This window comes from Protopterus annectens, chromosome 3.part0, assembly GCF_019279795.1.
Source record: "Protopterus annectens isolate FY-2018-M chromosome 3.part0, PAN1.0, whole genome shotgun sequence".
In the NCBI taxonomy this organism is placed as follows: Eukaryota; Metazoa; Chordata; order Ceratodontiformes; family Protopteridae; genus Protopterus; species Protopterus annectens.
This window is the reverse complement of record NC_056731.1, coordinates 533481301-533504754: the sequence shown is the minus strand read 5'-3', so window position 1 is coordinate 533504754 and position 23454 is coordinate 533481301. Positions and strand designations below refer to the sequence as shown.

At 46.3% G+C, this 23454-nt stretch overlaps 1 protein-coding gene across 1 annotated transcript in view; it reads left to right on the top strand.

Moving 5' to 3' along the window:
• The window catches only part of LOC122796865 (programmed cell death 6 interacting protein), a 1552575-nt gene that overhangs the window by 1292924 nt on the left and 236197 nt on the right, over positions 1-23454 (top strand). The gene's annotated exons all lie outside the window — the stretch shown is intronic.

Genomic DNA, 23454 nt, shown 5'->3' with positions numbered 1-23454 from the left:
GAGATTCTGTACAAGGTAAGGGAGTCCCTGGCAAGGTTTTTGCCCAGGTGTCCACCTTGACCTCTATAGTTAACTCCTCCATGCGGCTTATTTCGTATGCGGCCGATGGTGCGAGCAGGGCAGTGGGTTCAGGAATTTCCTTGAGGCGTCATTCCTGGATGCATTTGTGTAACTTTGCGGAACCGTTTAAGTCTACCTTTACCAATGCCCCATTCGACGGTTCCTATTGTTTGGATCCAAGGTAAAGGACACTCTCACCCAGTGCGAGCAAGTAAGAAAAAAACACTCTGCTGTGGGAGTACATTTTACTGTTCCCTCTAGACCATGCCCTAAGGGTCAGAGGGGCAGTAAAATGTGGTTCAAGAAATCCCAGAGGTTTTTCCAGGAAGCACAGGGTGACTCCTCCTTCAGAGGCAGAGGAGGAGGAGGAGGAAATGGTATGCATCGCCCTAGAGGCAGGGGCGGCCTGCAAAACCAGGGAGGTCGTGATTCCTTTTGGGGCTGGCCTTACCAGTGCTCCTGATGTGGGGCCTGACTGTGCTTCTCTGGGGCTGGTTGGGGATCACATTTCTTTGTATCCAGAAGCCTGACTAAGTACAAGACAAGTGGGTACAGAGATTTATTACCAGAGGTTATGTAATATCATTTTCTCTTCCACCTTTTGTTCCCAAGAAGATCCCAGATGGTTCCACCCAATCACCAGGTATCAGGCAACTGTGGAGGTCAACAAGTTGCTGTCAAAAAGAGTCATCCAAACATCCCAACAGACCAAATAGGATTCTGAAGTTACTCCACATTCTTTTTAGTGCCAAAACGTAGAGGGGACTGGAGGCCCATTCTGGACATCAGCAGATTGAACGAATCAGTAAAGAAGGACAAGTTCCGGATGATAACACTGCAGTCTATTCTCTCGTTGTTAGGGAAAGACAATTGGATGTGCTCAAAAGATCTCCAAGATGCTTATTATCACACAAAAATGGACAGGACATCAAGGAGTCATCTACGCTTCTGGCTGGGAGCCAGTCACTTCCAGTTCCGTGCTCTGCCCTTTGGTCTCACCACAGCCCCCCCCAGGGTGTTCACCAAATGTTTGGCAGTAGTGACAGTTAACCTGAGACGTTGGGGATTCTAGGGCTTTCCGTATTGGGACAACTGGCTCCTGACTGCCCCCACCAAGCATCTACTCCTTCAGAGCAGGGACAATACTATTCAGCTTTGTGCCCAACTGAGAATCTCTATAAATTGGGAAAAATCTGCCTTATTGCCCTCTCAATCTGTGATTTTTATAGGTGCAGAGATAGACATAGTAAACATGGTGGTTCGGCTTCCTGCCAAAAGGGCACAAAACCTAGTGTTTCAAATTCACTTTCTTCTTCCCTTGTGAAGGGTCAAAGCCAAGATTGTTCTACAGCTACTTGGGACCGTGGCTTCCACCATACTATTAGTGTCACTAGCCAGGGTTACACATGAGAATTCTTCATTGACTCCTGTCGTCCCAATGGTCCTTTCAGCACCTTCCATTATCCCATCACATTCTACTGACAGAATCTTTGAAGAAGGACCTCCTTTGGTGGACATTACCCAATCAACTGACCACGGGCTCTTCAGTTGTTCCTCTCCAATTTATTGCCACTGTGACCACGGATGCCTCACATATAGGGTGAAGGGGGGCATTATCTAGGCAGGACTGTCCACGGCACATGGCAAGACCATGAGGCCCACCTGCATATCAGCATTCTAGAGAAGAGGGCAGTGCTTCTGGCATTGCAAGCACTTCACAAACTTCTTCTTCTGGGGACTATTGCAATACAGTCAGGCAACATGTCGGTAGTATGGTATATCAACATACAGGATGGAACCAGATCTTACCCACTCTGTCGAGAGGCCGTGTGAGTTTGGGAATGGGTGATATCTTTCCAGTGCTTTCTGGTGGCGATGCACATTCCAGGGACGACCAACATGATAGCCGACAAGCTCAGCCGGGCGATTCTGATGCCTTACGAGTGGTCTCTGAAACAAGAAACAGCGGAACACATTTTCCGCAGGTGGGGACAGCCTTGCTGCGACCTCTTTGCCAGTCCAATCAATGCCAAGTGCAGCCGCTACTTTTCCCTCATTCCCCTCCGGGGGAGTCACCCAGAGATGCACGTGTTCACGATTGGCCTCTGGGTCTCCTGTATGCTTTTCCTCTCTTTCCTCTCATTCCCAAGGTGATTCAGAAAGCAAAATGGCTGGGAAGCAACTTGATCCTCATTGCTCCTTACTGGCCTAGTCAGGTTTGCTCTCCTTCAGGCCTCTTGTCCTGGACGATCCTTGGATTCTGGACCCAGTTCCAGACCTGTTGACTCACAGGTTCGCTTCACACCCTCAGTTTGACAGCATGGCTGCTCCAGTTCCATCCCTAGTCAGGCTTCACGACTTCTCGCCTTCCGTGACTCATATCCTTATGTCTTCTCATAAACCTTCAACTAGGAAACTTTATTCTCTCTTTGGGTGGAGAAAATGGATGTTGACCCCTTCACTGCCTCCATTCCCGTGGTTTCAGAATTTCTCTCTGAACTATTCCACCAAGGATCTACGGTTGCCACTATCAGAGTCCAGTTGGCAGCAATTTCAGATTTCCACTTGGGGTTTCCAGATTCCAACTTTTTGTCTTGTAAATTGTGCAAAACCTTCCTCACAGGTGCCACTTTGCTTAGACTTCCGGTTCTGGAGCCTGTGGCCTCATGGGATTTAAACTTTGTGTTATCATAAGTAACATCTCTGCCCTTTGAGCCTTCTCATTCATGCTCTTTGAAATTCTTGTCTTGGAAGACGTTGTTTTTGATGGCTATCACATCTTCCAGACGGGTGTCAGAATTGCAAGCCTTGTCTGTTACACTGCCTTATCTGATTTTTCATAAAGACAGGTGTCCCTTCGTACTTACCCTTCCTTTGTCCCCCAAGGTCTGTTCCCAGGCCCCATTGAATCAGTCCGTAGAGCTTCCTTTTTTCTTTCCTAATCAATCCAGTGCAGCTGAGTACAGGTTTCACTAACTGGATGTCCATAGACAATTACGTTTTTATTTGCACTGGACTAAAGACATTATAAAATCGGATCAATTGTTCATTTCCTTCTCCAAATCCAGGTTGGGCTTACCAGTTTCCAAAGTGACTCTCTCTAACTGGATTTTTGGCTGTATAGCTTATGTTTACAATTCTGAGGCAAACCCTTACCATTTAAAATCAGGGCTCATTCTACCAGATCAATCTACCTCTGCAGCCTTTCAAGCCACGGTTCCACTTGACAATATTTGTGCAGCTACTATGTGGGCTACCGCTCACACTTCTATTACTCATTACAAATTGGATTTAATCTCCAGGGGTAGAGCTTCCTTTGGTTCCACGGTACTCAGGAGTATTTTTCCTTGAGCCACCCAAGGTTAAAGGTGCTCGGGACGCTGTCGCATATGTAAAGAATGAAGGTGAGATAGGACTACTTAACATAAGGAAGTTATGTACTAACCATAACGTTCCATGTTAGTAGTCCATCTCACCCTTCATTCTTTCAAACCCGCCCTCCTGCCCCCATCCTGGAAGTACCTGGAGACAGAAAAATACTAATTTCATTATTTATGGAGACCTTTTAGTATTGGCTTTTTCTGTGGGCTGTTTATGCAAACAAGATCTGGGGATTGTACTGGTGTAACATGGGATACCTACCTAGACACGAGCCAACCAGAAGTCTTCCAGCTTGTAAATAGGCTGAGTCGGAGCCGAGGACTGGCTTCGATCCCATATGTAAAGAATGAAGGGTGAGATGGACTACTAACATGGGACGTTCTGGTAAGTACATAACTTCTTTTTTTGTCTGAATGGAAACAGTTTTCTGTTTGTTGTCTTGCTGGTAACCTGGATCCACTTTCTGTGAAAGTTCCTTTGGTTCTAACTTTTGTGTGAATTGCTCCATGCTGGGTTGGCATACTCTTCAGTTAAAGCCCACTTATCAGGTATTTCTGCTTGTCTGTCTTTTATTCCTCCTTTGGCTTCTAGATTTGAGACCAAACAGTTTCTTAAAGGCATCCTTCATATTAGGCTTCACAGGAAGTCTATTTCCTGGGACCTTTTATTTATTTCTTGAAACATTGACTTGGGCACCTTTTGAGTCTGCAGCTTCAGCTTCCTTTCAACATTGTACTTAGAAAGACTGTTTTTGTTTTGGTCCGTACTTCAGCTAGACAGGTATCTAAACTTCAGGCCCCTATGGCTGTCTCTCGTTTTAGTATTTCTTAGGGATATGGTGTCCTTTATTACTAATTCTTCTTTTATGTCCAGGGTGGTTAATGAGTTGTTTCTTAGTCTATTCATATGCCCACTTTTTTCCCCTTCTCCACAGTCTGCTAGTGAGAAGGTTCTACACACCAGGGATTTGCATATACAACTCTGATATTTAGATAAACTAAAGCCAGTCGTAAATCTGAGCAACTTTATTTCCTAGGTCTCTAGGTTTGGCTGTTTCTAAGCAATTTATTCTTGGATCTTTAAGGTGATTTTTTTTTTGTTACTCTTTTCATGGGAAAAGCCTTTCTGCTCCTGTAGAGGCCAATTTTACCAGGGTTGTGGCTTCCTCAGCTACTTGGACTTCTCTGCATACTTTTACTAAATATTACAAGCTGGATGTGGTTTCCATGCCATGGTTAGAGCCAGATTTGCTAGGGCTATCTGGTATGGCTTTCTTGAGGGCTTTTATTGAAACTTGGAACTTCTCCCAATTTTTCTTCTTGAGCTTTTGTACTCTCTCTTGATTAAGGAATACTGCATCAGTGATATGGAAGGACATAGATGTCCTTCCCTTCACTGTTGCGTTATTTGCTCCCTCCTCCCCTTTTCTTTACTCTTTTCTAGATGCACATGTTCCTCCTTAGCTCCTTGTACTACTGTTCCTCCTGTGCTTTTCAGTTCTGAGGTAGGTTTGTCCATACATCACCTTTATGCTCTACACCATGAGCTGGGAATATACTTGTGATATTTAATGTACTAGTAATCATAAGGCTTTTGTATATTGGCCAGATGTCAAGCTGCCTTTGGCAGGGAATCCCTTGAATAAGGAATACTGCAACAGTGAAGGAAAGGACTTGTACTGTTATGGTAAGATTTTACACAACTGTACTTTGAGTACATGAAGGTGGCTCTACTCAATGGCAAGAGTCCTAACAAAACAACAACAAAAAAACTCAAATTATAGACCCTCCTTTAACTTGAACATATTTGTGTATGTGTAGTTACAGAGACATGGTTTCAAGGCAGAGAAAACACCGACTTAAAATTTTGGGTTTTGTGCATGTCATGTCTGTAGACCTTCTGGTAACTGCATGGGTATGTCATTTTTTGGCAAGAATACTGTTACCTGAAGATGTGATTCCTTAGGACCCAAATCTGAACTCTCTCATATGTTGAAACCACCCTTAACAAGATTAAGTACTATTTTGTAGCCAAGTGTAAAGCACCGTCTGTATCCCCTGCTTGACCCAGTATTCTTAAAAATGCCTTTAAATGGGAGAACTTCTTGCTATCTGTTGGTAAAGTGACTAAACTAAACTGTGAATTGCCAGCTTGTCCTCTGCTTCCTTGACATTTTACACACTAACGTCCTTGTACAAATATCCAGGAAAAATGTAAACTACTAATACTGCTAAAACTACACTGAAGGAGCAAAAATCCACTGTAAAATCCAGTATAAATCCAATGCTCTTTATTTGTAGGTAAGCGCTTTCACAACCAGCCCTGGTTGCTTCCTTAGACCAAAGATTACAAAAAAACTTCATCCCAAGCTTTAAAAGCCTTGAATCCTGTGTCACACGACTATGACCAATTAATTAATTAAATGAGTTAAAAGAACAAGTACATTCAAAATGTAAATGCACTCAAAAAACACAAAATTTAATTCAAGGCAATATGTAAAAAACAGCATATAATATAATGTAAAAGAAGCATACAAAGAACATACATAAAAATACTATATATACAAGTAGTACAAATGTACAAATAGTTAACCATCCTACTAGGAGCTTGGGTACTTTTGTTCTTATTCTCACAAACATGGGCCATTAGTGTGCATTTCCTTTGCCATTGCATTGTCTTCCTTCATTAAATCAAACTATAAATCATTGATTTTTACCTATAAAACTGTACTGCTTCTCCAAATACATATTTGTTTAGGGACTTCAGTAACCTAATAACCTAAATGGTTTCTGCAGTACTTTGATGCAAGCCCATTGCCAAAGCTGCCATCTAAGCCTGTGACTGCTACTCCCAATTAAGGAATGTATTTATAAGATGGTCTCTATTTGCACCAAATTTAAATGGAACATTTAAAAACAACCTCTCTGTGCTGAAATACCTGTGTAAACAGGCCGCATTACAAGAAAAATAATTTGTTTAGTGCAGATGTCCTTCAAGGATGCATCTGCAGTCATCACATATGGGTTGTCCTGCCTCAGGCAGCCCTTCGGTCGGCCGGATTCCAAAGTCTGGGTCGGCTGATGTCGCCCTTTCCCCGACGTCAGAGCGCCTGGGGTATAAAAGCGTCAGCCGACGCCATCTTCCTCAGTCTTTCTTGCCGCGTGGTGCCCGAAGCAGAAGCAGTTCGCAAGTGCCGGTCAGCCAGCTCCTGTAATTCAGCTAAACCGAAGACTTCAAAAGCTAAGTACCCCGTTGGGGACTCTTTCTTGCCTCAGCCGATGTCAGATAAAATTAATAATTGCTTAACTTGTGGGAAACAAATACCTCATAAGGATTTCCACTCTTACTGCCTACCTTGCCTAGGCCCAGACCACGACATCTCGGCCTGTTCCGCCTGTGCTTCCTTCAACCGACGCACTCTAAGACGTCGGTCGGAGTTTGCAGAGGAATTTTTGAGGGCTAGTTTTGCTTACAAAATGCCGTCGGAGACTCCGACTTCACATTTAATACAGAAACGGAAGGACAAGGACCGACACACACGGTCCACGGTTTCGGCTGAAACCACGGCCAGGCCTACCGCGAGTGTCTCGGTCTCGGCTGAAACCGAGTCCTTGGTACTACCGTCCACCGAAACCGTACAACCGACAACCTCGGCCCTGGAGGCCACTACTGTATCGGTTGTTGAATCTCCATTGGAATCTGGTTTCCAGGAACCTTCCGACACCATTCCCTTAGACAAAACTACACCAGCACGTGGTGCAGCCAGGCCTCCTGCATCCATGTCTATTAAGGCATTCTCTAGGGCTAAAGCTGCTAAACACTCAAAATCTATGCCTCCCAGGGTTATCCCTCAGGGACCCACTACAGGTTCTCAGATCCTTAGTCTAGCAGAGGACCTTGTTTCATTAATTAGGGGCTCTCAGCCTCATCCGGACAGGGGCTCTCAACCTCCTACAGAAAAAAGGCCCAGGGTTGAGCCCTCTGATCCCCTCTCCTCAGATGAGGCCTCTGATGGCTCTGCTCTCTCGGACTACCAGGAGGAGGCTTTTCCAGCCTACGAGGATTCAGATGCAGAGGAATCTATCCCTTCGGCCTCCCCTCCTGAAGAACTGTCTTTTGGGGAAACTGCACACTATGAGGGAGCATTTCCAATGGCAGGGCCAGGAATTCTCTGATTCCAGGAAGAGATTAAGGACCTTCTTGCATTTGCCTCAGCATAGACCTTTGGCTATTCCCCCTGTTTTGAATGTCATTCATGATGTGTACTCTGAATCTAGCACAACCCCTGACACTCTCCCTCCGGCTCCTGCCAAACCCGATAGGTACTACAGGGTCCCGGAATCGCACCTTTTCCTTTACAAAGCCCACTCTGCTGATCCAGAAACTATCTCCCAGGGCCTTAAAGGGGTTGCAGCTGTCAATACAAAAAATCCACTCCCCTATGAAAGGGAGTCCAGGGCTTTAGAGCGATGGGGTAAAAAAGTGTATACTTCTGCCACCCTTTCTATGAGGGCTTTAAACTGTCAATTTCATATGATACAGTACCGAGAATATTTGTTAGATGAATTGCATAAAAAGCCGTCTTCCCCTGAACCCCTAGATCGCAAATCACTTCAGGATCTGGTACACAACTCTCAACAGGTTAGCAACCATTTCTTGCAGTGTGGTTATGATGCATTGGAAGCTTCATGTAGGTCAGCTATGACAGGTGCAGTCATACGTAGGCATGCTTGGCTGAAGGAACAATCTCTGCCAGACCATGTTAAAGCAAAGCTTCTGGATGCTGCACTGGAAAAGCAAAAGTTATTTGGCTCCACTGCTCAGGAGGTCTTAAAGAAATTTGAAGAAAAGGCAAAATCTGTAGAAACAGTCAAAGATTTTATGCAAGTCCAACCACCAAGATTCAGCAGAAATTGGCCTTCCAAGAACTGGTCCTTTCCAGACACAGACAGATTTCACAGAGGCAAGAACAGGCGTGCCAGAGGTAGAGGGCAAGCTAGAGGCTCCTACAGAGGACGTCAATGGCAGCATCCCAACCAGAGAGGGTAGTGCAGGGCCTACAACTGCTGCACAAGGACAGACTCAATGACTTTACTTTGACACCGCCAACCAGGGCTCAATTGGAAGCACCTCTGGGGCGGAAAGCTTTCCTTATTTTCAGAAAATTGGCACATTATTACAAGGGACAAATGGACACTACAAATAATAGACAAAGAATATAGGTTCCATTTCCACACATTACTGAAAAGAAAAGGCATGCCAGACCTGCCACCAAATCAAAGGGCAGAGGCTTTGAAACAAATCTCCAACTTAATGAAAATGAAAGCAATAGAAAAGGTTCCTCTCGCAGAACAAGGCCAAGGATTTTATTCCAGACTCTTCCTTGTTCCAAGAAAACAAAAGCAATGGAGGCCTATTCTCGACTTGTCCGCACTAAATACTTATCTCATTGTGCCAAAATTCAAAATGCTGACTCTACAGCAACTCCTTCCCATGCTGGGCAAGGGGTCTTGGCTGGTAACTCTGGACCTCAAGGAGGCATACCTGCATGTCCCTATCAGACAAAGCAGCAGAAGACACCTCAGATTTCTTGCAGGTTCAGAGCATTATCAATTCTCAGCATTGCCCTTTGGCTTATCTACTGCGCCCAGAGTATTCACGAAATGACTGGCATCAGTAATTGCACACTGTAGACTTCAGGGGATGCAAATTTACCCGTATCTGGACGACTGCCTTATATAAGCGGACAGCCTTGGGATATACAGTCAACATTCACAAGTCAAGACTTGTACCATCCCAAAGAATAACTTTTCTGGGTGCGGATCTAGACACAACCACCCAAATGGCTTTCCTCACAGAAGAAAAACAAAACCAACTACCGGATTACTTCAAAAACCTGTCAAGACAAACTCAGCTGACTGCAAGGAAAATCCTGCAGGCCCTGGGTTACATGGCTTCTTGCATTCTTCTGATTCCTCAAGCAAGGCTACATATGAGGAAACTCCAATGGTACCTAAGGAGTTTATGGACTCAGCACAGTCACAGCTTGGAAACTTTGATACCACTCATCCCATGCCTTCAAAGGGAATTTCTGTGGTGGGCTCAAGCAAGCCAGTCAAACAGGGTTTTTTCCCTTCAGCAAACCAATAGCCAGCCAAACCATTACAACGGACGCTTCGGACCACGGATGGGGAGCGCACATGGAAGGAAGATGCATTCAAGGACTATGGTCACAAAAAGAGCTACGCATGCACATAAACCAAAAGGAAATGCTGGCAGTGATACATGCAATCGAGGCCTTCAAGTTATTTCTACATCAAGGCCACCTGCTAATAAGGACAGACAACACTACAGTTATGTGGTACATAAACAAGCAAGGAGGCACCCATTCCTACCCTCTTTGCAGACTGGCAATGAATCTATGGGAACTTTCCCTGACCCTCAATATACAGCTGCAATCCCAGTTTGTACCAGGAAGGGACAATATACTGGCGGACAGCTTAAGCAGGAACATCATGGATGCACACGAATGGATGCTGCACCCAGACATCTTCCATCAGATAACACAATCATGGGGGAAACCGGACATAGACCTCTTTGCCTCCCCACACAATCATCAGTTGGACAAATTCTGCACAAGGACATACCACCCACAAGCATGGAAAGTGGACGCCCTCTCTTTCAGCTGGAGAGCTCTAACAGTGTATGCATTCCCACCTCTTCCATTAATGACCAAGGTCTTACTGAAGATCAGGGCAGAGCAGCCAAGAGTGATTCTGATAGCTCCGGACTGGCCAAGACAGCACTGGTACCCATTGCTAAAGAGCATGTCACGGACAAAACCATGGCTTCTGCCACAATGGCCGCTTCTCCTGACACAGCAAAATTACAAAACTCTGCATTCCAACCTGAAAACATTACAGCTAGCTGCCTGGAAAATACCTTGACTCATCACCAGGATAAGCTATCCAAGAGAGTGAAGGATATCATCATGGAAGCTCGCAGGACTTCCACACTAAAGGCATACTCAGCAAAATGGAAAAGATTTCACACCTGGAGCACCTCAAAGGGCCTAGATACAACAGTTATGAACATGGCGCATATCCTGGAATATTTAGCAGAAATGCTCCACAATGGCCTGTCTTACTCTTCCATTAAAATTCATGCTTCAGCAATTTCAGCAGAGTACAATACTGATCCACCTGTCTTCTCTCATCCTCTGCTAAGACAGTTTCTAAGAGGAATTAAAAACATCAATCCTCCAAGGAAACCACCACTGCCTACTTGGGACCTTAACTTCGTGTTGGAAAAACTAACACTGCCTCCCTTTGAACCAGCAGCATCTGCAGAACTACAGTTCCTCTCTTGGAAGACTGCCTTCCTTCTGGCCATAATCTCAGCAAGAAGAGTATCCGAGTTACAGGCCCTCATGGCAGTACAGCCATTTCTTATTTTTCATCAAGACAGAGTCTCATTGAGAACCAATCCTTCATTTATGCCAAAGGTGGTATCTAGGGTCTCATTAAACCAAGCTATTCACCTGCCTACCTTCTTTCCAAATCCACAAAACAAAGGGGAAAAGCTTCTGCACACCCTGGACATACACAGACAGTTGCGCTACTACTTGGACAGAACTAAAAATTACAGAAAAACTGACCTGTTGTTTGTAGCATATGCTGCTGGTGCACAAGGAAAAGCAATTTCAAAACAGACAATTTCAAAATGGATAGGGAATTGCATTCGTTTCTGTTGCTCCTTTCATGGAAAAACTGTGCCAGCTAACATTAGACCTCATTCGACCAGAGCCACAGCCACCTCCACAGCCTTCTTAAGAGGGGTGGCTACCAAGGACATTTTAGAAGCTGCTACATGGAGCTCCGTGCATACATTTTCCAAGCATTACAACTTACCTTTATATTCCAGATCCAGAGCAGGCTTTGCTACGGCAGTCCTGCAGGGCATTTTAGCTACACCATCCTTTACATAGATCCTCCACCCCCAGATTGGCTATGGTATTCTACCCATATGTGATGACTGCAGATGCATCCTTGAAGGACATAGTACAGTTTTGTACCTACCATAAATGTAGATGTCCGATAGGTATGCATCTGCAGTCAGGTTTACCCTCCCTCCTTCCCCCTCTGTGCTATTTCTTGGGTACATTCCCCTCTCATAGCTAGCTGGGGTTATCTATTATGGTGTATTTGTTTTTATATATGTATATATTTTTGTGCATGTTTGGAATTTATTGCATTTCTCCAAATTTAGCCTTCCTTAGAGGGCACCTGGCATCTGGGGAAAGAAAAACTGAGGAAGATGGCGTCGGCTAATGCTTTTATACCCCAGGCGCTCTGACGTTGGGGAAGGGGCGACATCAGCCCACGCCGGACCCAGACTTTGGAATCCGGCCGACCGAAGGGCTGCCTGAGGCAGGACAACCCATATGTGATGACTGCAGATGCATACCTATCGGACATCTACATTTATGGTAGGTACAAAGCTGTACTTTTTTACTCCATTCACAGTAACAGTTTGTCCTTCTATTCATATGCTGCAGTATTCATAACATGAGGAAGTCCACCTCCGGCAGACTTGTATGTCCACCCAGTATGGCTAAGTCTAAATGCTGCTGTAAGGTACACGTGATGCTGCACATCACTCAGCATACATTGGCCATAAAGAGACATCTGGTATAAAGTAGACATCAGCACATACCTACCTCAGAACTTTTCTGCCACCTGTCCGCTTGTCACTCACCAGAGAACTCCTGTTTGTGGTTCAGATAAGTAACCCATTGAGGTTTTTCTTTTTCGTTTGGCTACTCCGTTTTTTGTTGAGTGTGTCAGCTAGGAAGGGCAAGTGTCAGTGTGGAAGGCAAATTCCACCTAAAGACTCGTATGAGCTTTGCTTAGACCCAGACCATGATCACACCTCTTGCACTATCTGTATGGCCTTTCTTCCTAAAACCCTCTGTAGCTGCCTAGTGTCCCTGAGGTTATATTTGGAGAATCAGCATCTTAAGTGCTTAGTTCGAAACATGAAACTGACATCGGGCCCTTCAGAGGAGCAGCAACACAAGAAGGCCAAAAAAGCTTTAGCCTGACCCTGCAGCTGTCCCTCTATTTCAGGCTTCCCTCCCAGGACAGATGTAGGCCCAGAGGCTGCTGTGGAATCTGTAGAGCCTCCGACGGGTACTGATGTGGAAGCCATTAAGGAATCTACAGGCATGTCCCAGAGGGATTCGCAGACAATCCAATTCAGGCGCTGGGGGGGGACTATGGCTGGTTATCTCTGAAGGCCTGCCTGGCGTCATTCAGATTGTTGCACATGAAGATGTTCCTATGGACGTCATGGAATGCTGCTTGACATCAGGACCATCAACATTCCATCGCCTAGCTACTGAGGCTCCAAAGAAGAAGAAACCAAAAACTTAACATGTTTCTCCAGTTCCGCAGGACCAGGTTTCTAATCAAGCTCCTGATTGGCAGGCCTTTACTCAAGGCCTCTTTAATGCCTTCATGGTCATCTGCGAGACTTCAGCCCCTTCCTTTTTTGCACCAGCCTTTTCTCATTCTACCCCTTTGAAGAGGCCTACAGAAGACGTCTTTTCTGAGGAGGAGGATTCATCAGGAGTTGGATCTCTGGCTTTCTCTATTTAAATTGCTTCTGCTCTAGGTTATGCCTCCCCAGAGGAGGAATCTAATGGTACGGATTCCCCTGGGGAGGATATTTCCTTTGGAGAGGCCATTTTGAAGATGAAGGACTTCTTTAAGTGGGATTGCTGCCAGTTTTCTGACATTCAGAAGAGGTACTATGACCTCCTACAGATGGAATCCACTAATCCTTCAGCCATCCCTCCTGTCCTGCCGGCCTTCTTAGATGCCTTCACTGCAGCGTCCAAGTGTACAGACTGTCAGCCTCCAGCTGCCAAGCACCCTGACAGATTTTACAAGGTGCCTGAAGATGCCAAATTTTTTTTAAGGTACCCTCTGCTGACCCAACTTACTGTATCATTGGCAGCAGATAAAGCTTCCAAACTTTTGTTTTCCACCTACCTGCTCCCTTCTAATAAGGAGAACAAGGTCATTGAGAGACTGGGAAAAAGTGTATACTTCTGCAACCTTGGCTTTTAGGGCAATGAATTATCAGATGCACATGGCCAAATATTTCTTGGCTGTTATTGCAGATGCAGTGAAACTCCTGTCAGGGCTCCCAGATTCTCCTACCAAAGCCAAGCTTTCCAGCATTCTTAATTCCTCCTCCCAGGTTACTAGGTACTCCATAGAAAACCAGGATTATTCAGATTCTAAGAAAAGGCTATGAGACTTTCTGTTACTGCTGCAGCACAGACCTCTTGCAATTCCTCCTGTTCTAGACATAGTAGATGTATTTTCAGAGTCCGGCTTATCTCCTGACTCTTTACCTCCTGCACCTGTTAAGCCGGACAGATACTACAGTGTTCCCGATTCCCATAAATTTCTATATAAAAACTCTGCTCATAGGGTCCCAAAGGGGTCAAGGCTGCTTCTGCTAAAAACCCTGTCCCCTCAGATAGAGATTCTAGGGCTCTGGACAGATGGGGGAAAAGTCTACACTTCTGCTACCTTGGCTGTAAGGGGTTTAAATTCTCCGTTTCATATGCTCAAATATCAGCAATACTTAATGTCTTTGTTAAAACAAAAAATGTTGACAAATTCTGAATGTTCTGAGAACAAAGAATTGCAGGATTTATTGCATGCAGCTGAACAAGTGGGAAAGCATACTTTGCAATGTGGTTATGATTCACTGGAGGCCTCGTGCAGGGCCGCAGTTGCAGGTTCTATTATTAGAAGGCATGCTTGGTTAAAGGAACAGAATCTGCCTGATCATGTTGAAGCAAAATTATTGGATGCTCCATTACAGCATGATACTTGTTTGGTGTTAAGGCAGAAGAGGTGTTGAAGAAAATGGAGGATAAAGCAAAATCTATGCAGACAGTAAAGGATTTCTTACAGGTACAGCCACCCAGATTTAGCAGGAACTGGCCTTCTAAGAAATGGTCCTTTCCAGTGGCAGACAGACCACAAAGAGGCAGATTCAGACGCCCTAGAGGCAGGCAACAACCCCAGGGCTCATACAAGCCCAGACAATGGGGTACTTCTACCTCCAAAAGCGAAGACAAGTCACAGCCTTATAGGAAACAGGCCCAGTGACTTCCCTCTACAAATGTCAAACACTTTTCTTTTGGCAGCTCCCTTAGGGGGAAAGTTAGCACTTTTTTCACAAAATTAGCACAGGATCACCCAGGACAAATGGGTCTTAAATATAGTTTCTCAGGGCTACAGGTTCCACTTTCACACCCTTCCAAAGGCAAAAGGTATGCCAGACCTGCCACACAATCAATGGGCAGAGGCACAAAAACAATTTTCATCTCTCATGGACATGAGGGCTATTCAACCAGTGCCACAGCAAGAGTAGAGACAAGGATTTTACTCAAGACTTTTCTTAGTACCAAGAAAGGACAAAGCCTGGAGACCAGTTCTGGACCTGTCTATTCTAAACACTTTTCTGGACGTTCCAAAATTCAAAATGTTGACTCTGCAGCAGCTTCTGCCCATGTTGGGCAAGAAGGCTTGGCTTGTATCTTTGGACCTCAGAGGCATACCTGCATGTCCCAATCAGACAATCTTGCAGAAGATACCTCAGATTCATAGCTGGCTCAATGCACTACCAATTCTCTGCACTGCCCTTTGGCTTATCTACTGCACCCAGGGTCTTCACAAAATGCCTGGCACCAGTAATTGCATTTTGCAGACAAAGGAATTCAAATATTTCCCTACTTGGACGACTGCCTTTTTCAAGCTGAGACCAAAGACATTCTACTAAAGCATCTGGCGTTTGTAAAATTGCTAATTTGCCTAGAGTACACAGTAAACGCAAAGAAATCAAAACTAGTACCCTCTCAAGAGATAATATTCCTGGGTGCAAGCTTAAATACAACTGCCCAGATGGCTTATCTCACGCCAGACAAACAAAGGCAACTAACTTCTTACTTCAAAAACATGGCAACAAAGACCCAGTTATCTGCAAGAAAAATTCTGCAGGCTCTGGGCTACATGGCATCCTGCATTCTGCTAATTCCACATGCAAGACTGCATATGAGGAAACTACAATGGTATCTAAAAAGTGTTTGGACTCAACATTGCCACAGCCTGGAAACATTAAATGTTAAGTTGTCAATCTCGCCTTCATTCTTGCTGGATGGGTTCGGAGCCGAACCTCGGCTCCGACTTGGCCACTTACTAAAGCTCGAGAGCTAATTTTACCGGCTCGAGGCAACTCTATATCCCATGATGCTAGGCGATAACTACCCAGATCTCGTTTGCCGCTTTCGCTGACGAGGAGCATTTTACCGGCTCTTGGTAAGTGTTGGGATTTTATTACTTAAAAGTTGCCTTTGTACTTAGCCTTCCCACCCCATTCTTCGTTTAGCTTAGCTTAACGGTTATATTACACCCTTTTTCCCGTTAGTGCTATTTTTTCCTTTTTATCCAATTTATTTTCCCCTTCCCCGTAGGTTAGGCCTTAGGCCTGCTCCTTTCCTAGTTCCTGACAGGGATTCTGTGCTGTGTCTGTGGTGCGCTTGTGTATCCCTCTTTTACCAGTTTGTTTGGATTGGGCGTGTGTGTGTGTTTTTTTACAGTTGTGCCCTTTTACTTCGACAGCACTGTCGAAGGACACAAAGGTCTCAGGCTTCAAGAAGTGTGACTCGTGCTGTCAGAAGATGTCTCTGACAGACCGTCACTTCTTGTGTTTACTGCCTGGGACCCCTGCACCTGCAGGGCTCTTGTTCTGTGTGCCATGCATTCAGCCCAAGAGTCCTGCAGGAGCGCAGGAACAATTTAATCTTAAGGGGCTTATTAAAGCCCGAGGGCTCCCCGCCTAAGTCTGTGCCAGGGAAGCCCTTGAAGCCAGCCTAACCATCGGCTCCGAGTCCTAAGCTTTCGGCTGCTGGCTCACCATCTGTGGCAACATCGGCTCCAGCTGGAGCCGATGCTTCTGTGTTGTAGCTTCCAGCATCGGCTCCACTCGGCACCGATACCGCTGAGCCTCTACTTTCACGTTCGGTTCCGGCTGGAGCCGACGTATCTTCGGCTCCATCCATCTCCAGGAAAAGGTCCAGATCCCCATCTTTGGAATTGATCCATTCTGCTCTGGGGTCACCCTCGCTCTCGGAGCGGAGCCATCGGAGCCGTTCTTCTCGGTCGTCCAGGCTTTCCGACCATGACCTTGAGAGAGTGGTCAGTAGACTGTTAAAGTCTCAGGCACTGGCCCAAATGCTTCATAGCCCATCTCATCAGACAGTAGCTATTTCAACTCCACCTCTACTATTCCTCCTTCGACTCTCCCTCAGAGTTCGGAGCCGTGACTGTTGTGGCGTCAGAGCCGATACCTCCCCCTTCGGTTCTGTCGTCCTCTGCTCTGATCTCCTCCTTGATGCTTTCATTGGAGGGATCCGGGCGCCTGGTCTCTCTCGCCGGCTCCGAGGGGGCGAGTGGCATTGGACCCTTGTCCAACCCCGTTCTCCCTCTCGGAGCGTCGGCGCTGATGAGCTCGGCCCCGACATCTGCTTCGGAGCCGTCCCTGTCGGTGCGGCCTGGGGTTCCTACTTCTTCGGAGCGGGAGCCCTCGAAGTGATGAGGAGCGTACTAGCCCCAGGGCATGGTCAACAGTCAGCTCCATCAGCTCCTCCCACTACAGTGCCTGCTGACGTCTCTTCTCACTCTCTTGCTCCCGGACCCAGAGATCCAACGCCTCAGGTTTCCCCACTGGGAATATCTTCCTCTTCCGAGGCTTCTCCTGACCCGTCAGGTGAACCTCCATGCAAGAGGACATGTAAGAGGAAGCATGTGGAGTCCCCTGAGTCCATTACATCCGATACTGACTTGGATGAGTCGGAAGGATCCCCAAGGTCCCCCTCTGAGGATGTCTCTTTCTCAGACATCCTTGAAATCCTGAAACAGAGGGGGAACTGGTCTTCCCTTAATCCTTCTGAGGATGAGTCTGTTTACCTGGAGGCGTTTGGTTCTCGACCCTCCACCTCCTGGGTGTCTCCGCCTTTCAACCCCCTTATGGACGTGGTGGCACGGAAGGCGTGGACGGCCCCGGATTCAGTGGAACCCACCCCACGGAGGCCTTCTAAATTTATTACGGCTCCAGCTGATAGGCAATTTTTAACAAAAGATGTCCCGGTTGATGCCATGGTGGTGGCTGCAGCCACCAAGAAGGAACTAGCCGATCCTTCAGTACCTATCCATCCTCCTAACAAGTATTCTGGGACTATGGATAGGTATGGCAAGTGGATGTTTTTTTCAGCGACCTTTGCCATGCGGTCGCTGAATTACTTGTGTCACTTCACCCGCCTTCAGAAAGATGTTCTCAAAGAGTTGGGTGAAGTTTTACAGGATCCGTCAGCTGCTGGGTCCCAAGATAAAATCATCTCACAGCTAGGAACCCTAAACTCCATTGTTAACTCCTCCATGCGGCTCATTTCCTATGCAGCCGATGGAGCGAGTAGGGCCGCAGGCACAGGTGTGGCCTTAAGGCATCACGCTTGGATGCGGCTTTGTAATTTTGTAGACCCCTTCAAGGCATCCTTCACTAACTCCCCCTACTCCCCCTTTGATGGTTCGACGTTGTTCGGACCTCAAGTGAAAGACACCTTGACCAGATGCGAGCAAGATGGCAAGACTCTTTCTGCCGTAGGAGTCCATTTCTCCACCCCTTCCAGACCATATCCTAAGGGTCAAAAGGGTGGAAAGATGTGGTTCCGCAAATCACAAGGAGTCACGCCTGATGCAAGAGGTCAGTTTACCCCCAGAGGCAGAGGGGGTAACAACAACAGACGCCGCCCAAGAGGCAGAGGGGGTCCGCAGAATCAGGGTAGCAGAGAGTCTCTCTCTGACAAACCCTTCCAACATCCCTGAGATGTTGCCCGACTGTCCACCTTCGGAGGCAGTCGGGGGAAGATTGTCGCTGTACCCAAAAGCCTGGCTCTCCCTCACTTTAGACAAATGGGTACAGTCGGTTATATCCGAGGGTTACAAATTTCCCTTTATCCAAACCCCAACTCAGCAAAAGGGGAACCCTTCCAGACGTTCCACCCAGTCTAAGGGAACAAGCAGTGCTAGAAATATCAAAACTACTAGCAAAAAGAGCCATCCAGCCAGTCCCAGCAGACCAAATAGGATCCGGAGTCTACTCAAAGTTCTTTTTGGTACCAAAAAATACAGGGGACTGGAGACCAATATTAAAAAGACAAGATTCCAGATGGTCACACTACAGTCCATTCTACCCTTTCTGGGCAAGGACAATTGGTTGTGCTCCGTGGACCTTCAGGATACGTACTATCGCATCAAAATTCACAGGCGCTCTAGAAGGTTTCTCCGCTTTCGGCTGGGGGCCAGTCACTACCAATTCAGAGCCCTGCCCTTTGGTCTCACTACAGCCCCCAGAGTGTTCACCAAATGTATGGCAGCGGTTACGGCTTACCTGAGGCGTCAAGGATTCCAGGTGTTTCCATATCTAGACGACTCCTCACCACCACCACCAGGCATCAACTTCTTCAGGCCAGAGATTACATCATTCACATTTGCAGAGGGCTAGGAATCTCTCTAAATTTCGAAAAGTCTGCCTTGTCAATCTATTACCTTTATAGGTGCCAACTTGGACACCGTGCAGCTCTCAGCAAAGCTAACCGATCAAAGGGTCTTAGATATCCAAAACCATGTCCATGTTCTGCTTCAGAGCGACAGAATTCAGGCCAGGTATGTCCTGAAAGTATTGGGGCTCATGGCGGCCACCATCACACTTCTTCCTCTTGCCCGCTTTTACATGCGTCTTCTACAGTGGCTGCTTTTCGCCCAATGGTCTTTCCAACAACTCCCTATGCACTACAAGAGCATGATAACTCCAATTTGCAAAGATCATCTGTCTTGGTGGATGTGGTCCCCTCAAGTCCAACAAGGCAGACCCTTTATTCCTCCCTGCCCGGTCGCCACGGTCACATGGGACGCCTCCCTGATCGGGGGGGGGGGGGGGCATTTTCAGGGCAGGACAGTCCATGGCACATGACAACCTTTCGAATGCTACCTGCACATAAATGTCCCGGAGATGAGAGCAGTGCTTTTGACGTTGCAAGCCCTCCAAGACTCTCTTCCCCTGGGGACTATTGCAATCTGAACGGACAATATGTCTGTAGTGTGGTATATCAACAAGCAGGGCGGAACCAAGTCCTATCCCCTGTGTCGAGAAGCACTCAGACTTTGGCAATGGGCGATCTCTTCTCAGCGGTTTCTGATAGCAATGCATATCCCTGAGAAGTCCAACATCATAGCGGACAGGTTGAGCAGAGCTATCCTCATGCCACACGAGTGGTCTCTCAAACAATCTGTGACGGAAGAGATTTTTCAGAAGTGGGGCCTTCCTTGCTGCGATCTTTTTGCTACACCTCAAAACAGCAAATGCCCCGACTTCTTCACCCTCTTCCCCCTTCCAGGCCATCCCCCCAGAGATGCTCTAGTCCACGATTGGCCTCTGGGACTTCTTTACGCCTTTCCACCCCTTCCGTTAATATCACAGGTAATTCAGAAAGCAACCGCCTTGAGAGCCAAGATGATTCTCATTGCCCCTTATTGGCCTCGACAGATATGGTTTCCGTTCCTGCATCATTATCTCTTGGAGCAGCCTTAGCATCTGGATCCAGTGCCAGATCTTTTGGCCCATCAGTCGGGGCAGCTGCACCAATCCCTCCATTCTCTCAACCTCACTGCTTGGTTGCTCCACTTCCGTCCCTAGCCAGGCTTCCTATGATTTCAAATCCCGTCCGGGATATTATAGTAGCTTCCCTTAAATCTTCCACCAGAAGGATCTACACTAGTAAATGGCAACGTTTTTCTTTCTGGGCAAAGGCTAGAAATATAGATCTGTTCACTGCTCCAATTATCTCGGTCTTGGATTTCTTAGCTGAAATTTTTCATTCAGGATCTTCATCCTCCACAGTAAAAGTTCAGTTGGCAGCCGTTTAAAATTTTCACATAGGTCTGTCGGACTGCAGCATCATGTCCCATAAGCTTTGCAAAGCATTCCTTAGAGGTGTCTTTTTACTCAAACCCCCGATCAAAGATCCTCCACCACAGTGGGATCTAAACCTAGTTTTAACATCCTTGATTCTACCTCCCTTTGAACCTGCGGCTTCCTGTTCATTGAAATTACTTTCCTGGAAAACACTCTTCCTGGTCGCTGTTACATCTGCTAGGAGAGTATCTGAACTTCATGCCCTCTGCATTCATCCTCCTTGCTTAGTCTTCCACAAAGACAGAGTTTCTCTAAGAACGAACCCCTCTTTCATACCCAAGGTGGCTTTGCAGACCAATTTAAATCAATCAATTGACCTCACAGTTTTCTTCCCTAATTATTCGAACAGGGCGGAGCAAAAACTGCATTGTCTGGATGTTAGTCAGCTCCGATATTATTTGGACAGAACTAAACAAATCAGGAAATCTGATCAACTCTTTTTATCTTATGCAGAAAATAGGAAAGGCTTTCCAGTATCCAAGGTAACCCTGTCTAGGTGGCTCTCTTCTCTGATCATGTATACTTACCAACTCAGAGGTAAAGAATTGCCTTATAGGCCAAGAGCCCATTCAACCAGGGCACTAGCCACATCAACAGCCTTTCAAGCTAGACTACCAATAGACACGATTTGTGCGGCAGCCACATGGGCTTCTCCTCATACCTTTGTTTTGCATTACAAATTGGACATGGCCTCCAGAAACAGGGCAAATTTTGGTTCGACCGTTCTCAAGAGTCTGTTCCAATGAGCCACCCAGGATGAAAGTGCTAGGGACGCAGTCCCATCCAGCAAGAATGAAGGCGAGATTGACAACTTAACATTGAGAAGTTATGTACCTACCATAACGTTCCATGTTAGTTGTCTTCTCTCGCCTTCTTTCTTGTGTCCCGCCAACCATCCCCCTAGCCTGGACAGACCGAGAAGATTTCCCCTTCTTTGAAGGGTCCTGATCTTGCACTTTCAGCCAAATAGCTTGTCCTAGGGTAACTACAGCTTAGATACCGAGCCTTTCGGGGTTATCCTTTTCCTCCTACTCTCCAGTTGGAGGACTATATTGCCTAAGGTTGTTTCAGCTATCAAACGAGATCTGGGTAGTTATCACCTAGCATCATGGGATATAGGGTTGCCTTGAGCCAGTAAAATTAGCTCTCGAGCTTTAGTAAGTGGCTGAGTCGGAGCCGAGGTTCGGCTCCGAACCCATCCAGCAAGAAAGAAGGCGAGAGAAGACAACTAACATGGAACATTATGGTAGGTACATAACTTCTCATTACTCTCATTCCCTGCCTGCACCTGGAGTTTTGATGGTGGGCACAGGCATGTCACTACACCAAGGGACAGCCATTCACTTTACCCACAGCCAGGCAGACATTAACAACAGATGCATCAGATTATGCCAGGGGGACACACATGGCAGGAAAATGTATTCAGGGCACATGGCCCACAAGCCAAATGCATCTTCATATCTATCAAAAAGAGATGCTAGCTGTACAGAATGCACTGACGACCTTCAAGGACCTACTTCTTCCAGGACAACTGCTGATAAAGATGGACAATACTACAGTCATGTGGTACATAAGCAAGGAGGCACACATTCCTACCCCCTCTGCAGACAAGCCATGACTTTGTGGAATACAGCATTGACTTACCAAGTACACCTGCAAGCACAATTCCTGCCAGGAAGGACAAATACCTTGGCAGACTAACTAAGCAGAAACATCATGGATCCTCACAAGTGGAAATTAGATCCACAAATCTTCAGAATGATAACAGGGAAATGGGGATGCCCAGGCATAGATCTGTTTGCCTCCCCTCACAACTGCCAGCTACAAAGATTCTGCACTCGAACAAGCATGGAAAGTGGATGCCCTTTCATTCAGCTGGAAAGCCCTCTTAGTATATGCCTTCCCTCCTCTGCCTGTCCTCCCCAAGGTACTCCTAAAGGTCAGACAAGAGAAGCCAAAAATGATCCTGATTGCCCAAGACTGGCCACACCAGCACTGGTACCCAATCCTAAAGAGCTTATCTCAAGGCCCAGCCTGGACATAACCTCAAATTCCTCATTTGCTGACCCAACAAAACAATCAGATCCTACAAAGCCAAATCAGAACCCTAAGTCTGGCTGCATGGCGGATAATGTAACCATTCAGAACACACCTCTCTTTAAAGCAGTTATGGATGTTATTTTGGAGGCCAGGAGGCCCAGCACCAGAAAATCTTATGCAGAAAAATGGAAGAAATTTTGTGCTTGGAACCAGGCACAAGGAATTGACACACTTGCTCCAAATATTCCTCAGATTTTACAATACCTAACTGAGATGCTGGACAAAGGCCTATCCTTCTCATCAATTAAGATCCATGCCTCTGCCATTTCAGGTCATTACAATACGGACCCACCCATTTTCTCTCATCCACTGCTAAGGCAGTATTTCAGAAGAGCCAAAAACATAAGACCTCCAAGGAGAGCTCCAGTATCTGCATGGAACCTCAATTTTGTCTTGGAAAAACTCGCACTGCCTTCTTTTGAGCCAGCCAGTACAGCTGAGATAAAATACTTATGGAAAACAGCTCTACTCCTAGCAATAACTTCAGCAAGAAGAGTCTCAGAATTACAGGCACTAATGGCTGTGGAACCTTTTATTATTTTCCATCCGGACAGGGTTTCTCTAAGGACAAACCCAACATTTATGCCTAAGGTGTAGTGTCCAATGTGGCCCTTAACCAAACCATACATTTGCCTACCTTTTATCCAAACCCGCAGAATAAGGGGGAGAAACTTCTGCATTCTTTGGACATACACAGACAGCTACGCTTTTTCTTGGACAAGACTAAAGCTTTCAGAAAGACTGAGCAACTCTTGTTGGCATATGCTGCAGGATCACAAGGGAAAGCTATTTCAAAGC